Source organism: Chinchilla lanigera, unplaced genomic scaffold, assembly GCF_000276665.1.
Source record: "Chinchilla lanigera isolate Chin_1 unplaced genomic scaffold, ChiLan1.0 scaffold00080, whole genome shotgun sequence".
Lineage (NCBI taxonomy): Eukaryota > Metazoa > Chordata > Mammalia > Rodentia > Chinchillidae > Chinchilla > Chinchilla lanigera.
In genome coordinates, this window is record NW_004955481.1 from 6653670 (window position 1) to 6660059 (window position 6390).

Genomic DNA, 6390 nt, shown 5'->3' on the forward strand with positions numbered 1-6390 from the left:
AAAAGAACATAGCAGAAAACCTTTGCAGCCTTGCCTTTGTCAGAGTTCCTAAATATGACAACAAAAGCACAATTCATAAAAAAAAAATAGTCAAATTGCACCACATCAAAACACATTCACTCTTCAAAAGATACTGTTAAGAGAATGAAAAGACAAGCCACAGACCGGGAGAAAAAAATTTTGCAAACCGTTATCTAATGAAAGAGTTGTAACCAAAATACAAAAGATTCTCAAAACTCAAGAGGAAGAAAACAATTCAGTTAAAAATGAGCAGACACTTCACCAAAGAAGATATATGGATGGAAAATAAGCAAATGACAAGATTGACGTCATCTTGGACCGGAAGTGCGGAGCGCTAGGGAGAAGAGATTCTAAAGAAGAATGAAGAAATATTTGGGGTTGATGGATATGCTCATTAGCTTGATTGAAGGGCTGGTTTTATGGATGTACATATGTCAAAGTGTATCAAGCTGTATGCTTTAAACAAGTGTAATTTATTGTATGTCAATCATGCCTCAGTAAAGCTTTTTTTTTTTTTTAAAGATTTCGATAAACCAGAAATATACCATGTTTGTGGGCTGGCAAACCGAACAGGATCTCCTGTTTGATTTATAGATTGAATGCAATCCCAATAAAAATTCCAGCTGCTTTTCTTTTCCTTCTGTGGATCTGATGAGCTCATTCTAAACTTTATATGGAAATGCAGAGGACCAAGAATAGTCAAAACGCTTGAGATTTCCCCCTCAAGGTCAGAGTATTTGGCGGATAAAATAGAAAGTTATTACAAATCTATAGTAAATAAGACAGCATGGTCTGAGGGCTAGACTGGCAGACCAAAAGAACACAAGAGTCCAGAAATAGATTCACGCTCCTATGAATACTTGGCAAATGGCAGAGGCAGATCACAGAGCAGGGGGGCGGGCAGACCTCATAATAAATGGTGCTGGCATAGCTCAACATTCATATAGGAAGGTGACAACTGGGATTCTATCTCAAACCATGCACAAAAATCACTTCTATCAGCCAGGGGTACACCTCAGGGGTAGAGTGTGTGCCTGACATGCTCAAGACCCTGGGTTGGATTCTCAGCAGACACGCAAAAAAGTCTAGTCACCCATGAGGCTGCTTCCTGAAGCTCTCTGGCCACTCCAACAGCAGGTGCAGCTTGGCTGTCAGCTGTGATGCCCCTCCCCTGCTCCTGCCACTCCAGACGATGCTGCCTGCTCTTTAAAGAAGGAGGGGCACCCTAATATGGCCTGAGGGGAGGTATCTGGGCCTATGAACATCCCCACCCCCACCCCCAAATCCTAATAACTGTGATGAACATAGCTAGACCTCCTGAAGACTCCCCAGTTTCAGCCCTGACATTTTTTGAGGCAATGCAACAGCTGTCAGTCAAAGAACTCACTTGCCACTGTGACAGCTGGGTTCTCTTGGAGGCCACCTAGCCACATCCAGTTGAACTAAGCAAGTTCAAGTTGCTATATTTGGACCAATCAGCAGGCCCAACTTTAAACCAAACACAGACCTACACTTTGACCAATCACAGACCTACACTTGGACCAATCACAGGCTTGCAGCTGCTGTATAAGCAACATTCCCTTCATATAGCTTGGGTTAGGTCTAGGAGGGCTCATCCTTGAATGTTTACCCTCTTTTGCTGCTGCACAGGTACTGTTAAAAAGTCTTGCTTTAGTGGTCTTATAAATCTGCTTGATTTATTTCTTGGGTATTGTGGGTTTGAAAACAATTGCTTCAAAAGAAAGAGCAATAAACACTAAGAGCTGTTATCCTTGAAGAGCTCCAGAGACGAACAACCAGTGAAGGGTGGTGGCCAACAGCAGCAGAGACTGGCACCCAGCAATAAGTGGTGCTAAGTGGTGGCATCAGGGCTGCTAGCAGAGCTGTACTATGCTGCTGCATAATTTCTATCTGACTCGAGCAAAAGAACCCTCAACTAATTGGCAACATCAGGGAAGAGAAGATAGTTTTTAAAAGATACTCACAAAAAGCACAAATCATAAAGGAAAACATAAAAAAACTTGACTATATTGAAATTAAGAACTGTCCTTCTGAAGAGTGAAAAAAGTTCATACACAGAGGAAAGATACTTGTAGCACATGAACAACCCCTCCCCAAAAAAGTGTAATCACAAAACTATATAGGTAACAGGCAATCCAGTAGAAAATTGGCAAAATTTTTTGTAGGCACTTCATAAAAGAGAAAATTCAGATAACTAATCAAAATATAAAAAGGTGTGTAATTTCATTAATAATCAGGAAAATTCAAAATGAAACCACAAAGAGATATTACTATGGCCATATATACCATAGGACAATCAAATTCTGACATTGCCAAGGGTTTAGTGAGGATATGGAGTTACGGGAACTCTTATACATGGCTTGTAAAATCAATATATTGGGGCAACCACTTTGAGTAATAGTTTGGCATTTTGTGGGGTAGCTAAATATAAGTATACCTAGACAAATGCATGTAGCACAGCTGCACCAAGAGTTAGGGACAATGAGGGAGGTATAGTGGCACACACGTGTAATCCCAGCTACTTGGGAGGCTGAGGCAGGAGGATCACAAGTGCCAGGCTATCCCAGGCAACTTAGTGAGACTCTGTCTCAAAATAAAAATGAAAAGGAGTGGGGGAATAGCTCAGTGGTTCAATCTCCAATACAATAAAATAAATAAATAGAAGAGTGATGGATAATAAGTGTCTGTAGCAGTTTTGTTGCTAACCCAGAATACTAGAACCAGCCCAAATCACCACTAATAATTTATGAGATAGATGAATCACATTCAAAAAATGGAGTGCTATATAGCATCAGAAACTACAGCTATATTCAATAATATGGATAAAGCTTATGAATATGATGTTGAACAAATAAGTATGAAAGATATATTAGTATAATTCAACTTCTTTAAAAATGTATATGTCAGGGCTGGGGATTTAGCTCAGCGGCAAAAGAGCCTGCCTGGCATGCGCAAGGTCATGAGTTCGGTTCCCGGTACCGGAGAAAAACCAAAAAAAAAAAAAAAAAAAAAAATGTATATGTCAAAAAAATGTGTATATCAAGATACATAAAATAAATTTAAATTGCTTAGGTGTGAATACATAGGTAAAAATGAAAGGCAAGAAAAATATTATCTTGAAAGTCAGGAGAGTAGTTATTTGGGAGAAGAGGGAGAGTTTGTTAAGGGAAGAAGTACACACAGGGGCTTCCTGAAGTGCTACATTCTAGGGTTTCAAAACCAGTGCCTCTCTTCCCTAATTATGGGATTGAAATTCTTCTAGTCGTGCTGCTTGATCCCACAAAAGTGGTATGCCTAGCACTGGCCAATAACTATGGTTAAAGGAATTCCTTTAGCTGATTGGCTGAAGTCACAAGTGCTGAACCAATCCCTTGCAAGACAGATGAGGTTATTTAAATTTAGACCAATCAGATTCAAGGCCTGATTCTGTCATTTGCCTACTTTGAAATCTTAGGCAAATCTTTTAACTTTCCTTCCCCTCAGTTTCCTCATCTATTCAATAAGGATAGAACAAGTATTTACTATGTAAAGTCACTGTGAGACTCACAGGCTTGAGACACTGTAAGGAAGGGATTTCAGAGTTCCTGCGGAAGATGCTGCCGATGATGGTGTTATTAAAGTACGTGGCCCAGTTACACAAAGGAAGAAGCAAACTGAAGAACAACGCCTACAGTATTCCACCTTCACTATAGAAAGGAGAAATGTTTTAAATCACCTAGGTATAGTCTCTTATATAAGCTTAAAATAATCCCAGAGAATTTTTTTTTGGGGGGGGGGGTCCCGGGGATGGAATTTATGACCTTGTGCTTGCCAGGCAGGCGCTTATGCCAATGAGCTATATCCCCAACCAATCCCAGTGAATATTGAAGAAACTCATAACCATAGTCACAGGAGACACTAGGTGGGGTAGGGGCAGAGAAATGAAGAAAGGAGTATTAGAGCAGCTTCGCTGTTTACCTGTTTGTGTATTTTACCTTTGTACTTGAAGCACATGAATGTAATTTTTACTCCTAAAATAGAATATGACTTATTCAGTCTGTGTTGCAGAGAAATGAATGCAATGTTGCGACCAAATTCAGGAAGAGAGGTTCTCTTCCCTCCCTGAGCTGTGAGCTTGGCACCTGGTACCTCCCTCAAGGCCACATTGGCTTGTTTTCGCTACACACCTAATCCAGGGTTTCCAGAGTGTTCTCCAGGGGGTCATCGGCCTGGTCCCTGGCTGCCGCCGGCTGCCCTGGCAATGCCTGGCTCTCCTGGGGGAGCAGAGTGGAGGAGACCTTGCCCATAGCCCCGGCCCAGGCCCTCAACTCTGCCCTGGTTTTCTGGTCTCTTCCTTCCAGCCTTGTCACCGCTTGGACTTCATAACACTGCTGGGGATGCTGATTCTGGTTGCTGCCTCCCTCTAGCTCCCTGGACCTGCCTTCGAGGGTGGGGTCAAGTGCTGCCCTCTTTCCTGAAGCCTTCAACTGGCTTAGGCCTCACCCTTGTGCTCCCAGTTGTCACCCAGACCCTGCTTAGGCTGTGCCCTTGCCCGCTTGGAACATAAGTGCCAGCCCTGCCCTAGCCGGTACCCTCCCCAGCCCTCCTACCCTCTCTGGGACATGTACTGGGAAACAAAGTGACAACAATAACAAACCCAAAACCCCAAACTGCAGTTCCCTTGGGAAGCCAGCAGCAGGGAAGAACAAGCCAATGGGATGCTCGGGAAGCAGGGTGTAAAAGTGCAGAATTTAGCCAAGAAGGGAGTCCCTCCCCCTCCCTCCTGAGCCTTCTCAGGCACAATGCGAACTGAAAAGAACCATTTTCAAATGTCATACCGTGGCAGCAGTCCCACCAGAGCCCATAAATATTTTTCTATTGACTTTTGTTTTAGTCTTTAACAGTATCCTAAGAACTCTTTCAATAAACAGTGCAAGGCAAAGAAAGAGAAAACACAGACAGCCGGCTGTCTCTGTGATGTTACCCTGAGCTCCGGCCCACTCTGCTTGGTTTGCCAGGGAAGAGCCTGGGTACTTAGGAGACTCAGTGCATAGAGCAGCGTGGATGTGGCCCTCGGGGCTCTGCAGGCACCTCCAGGAACGCCACCGGGAGAAGAAGGAAGGAAGCTTCCAGAACTAGAGAAGGCCTGCTGCGGGGAGAGAGAGGGAGGAAGGGCTGTAGGCTCGGAGCCACTCCAGTCCGCCCCACCGTAACCTGACAGTTAAGCAGGCTGTGGAATCAGGGCAGTGTCCCGCGGCAGAGGAGCACAGCTGTGGGGCAGAACTGGCTTTTCACCGCTCACGCAGGCCCTGGGCACAGCCCTTAACCTGTTGGGATGACAACTTTCCAATTCATGAAGACAGCACTGCTCCACCAGCATCAGGACTACTGGGAAAATCAAATGAGAGAAGAGCGAGAACCTGCCCGACAGGTGCATTCCCAGCCTCGTGGCCAAGTGCTTGTGTCCTCACTGCAGTCAGAAAATTGGACAAGTCATTTCCCTGTCCAGATCTCACTGGATAACGTGCCTGCAAATGCTATTGTGGCGGCAGTGATTTGCAGAACAACCTAGTGTTTACTAAGCAGTCTCACAAGCTGGGCCCCACTGAACCCTGTGAGGCTCAGGGAAGCAAAGTGATTCGCTCAGAATGACACAGTAAATACATGGCCAAGCAAGAGATCAGATGCTGGTTGCACAACATCAAATCCTTGGCCCCTCTTCTCTCTGCCTGTTTGCTCCAGAGCTTGGGGCTCTGGAGCCTGATGGGACGGCTTGGCCCGCACCACCCCAATCCCTGGCAGGGAAAAGCCAGCCAATCCCTACTTCCCAGTAACTTTCTGCACCTGGGGAATAGGTGCCACTGCCACCCAGGTTTGACACGGAAGGGCTGAGTCAGTCTAACTCCATCCCCAGGTGTCAGATGGATGGCACGTTTAAATCACCGTGTATGGCTGCTAGCATGAGTGTTGCTGGATTAGGAGCTCTTGTGGGTAGGGACCATGGTTTTTGTGCCTCTAAACTCTAGTGACTACAGGATGGCGGGGGCACATAGGACCCTGGAAAAGAGCAAGCTTTATGACTATGGTCAAGAATCAACACATGAAAGACAGAGCAGACATGGTCAGTGAGAGCACTGGGATGTAGCTCAGTGGTAGAGCACTTACCTGGCATGTATGAAGTCCTGGGTTCGATCCCAGCACTACAAAAAATAAAGAGATGGTCACTGAGGTACGAGGAGAAACAGGGGGTGTGCTTTAGCCCAGAAATTAAAGGATAAGAGAGTTTGTAGGAAGGGTATCATGGTATCATGTGCTGTTGACAGGTCATGGGGGCCGAGAATTTTGCAATCAAGATTTTGCAATCAAGAG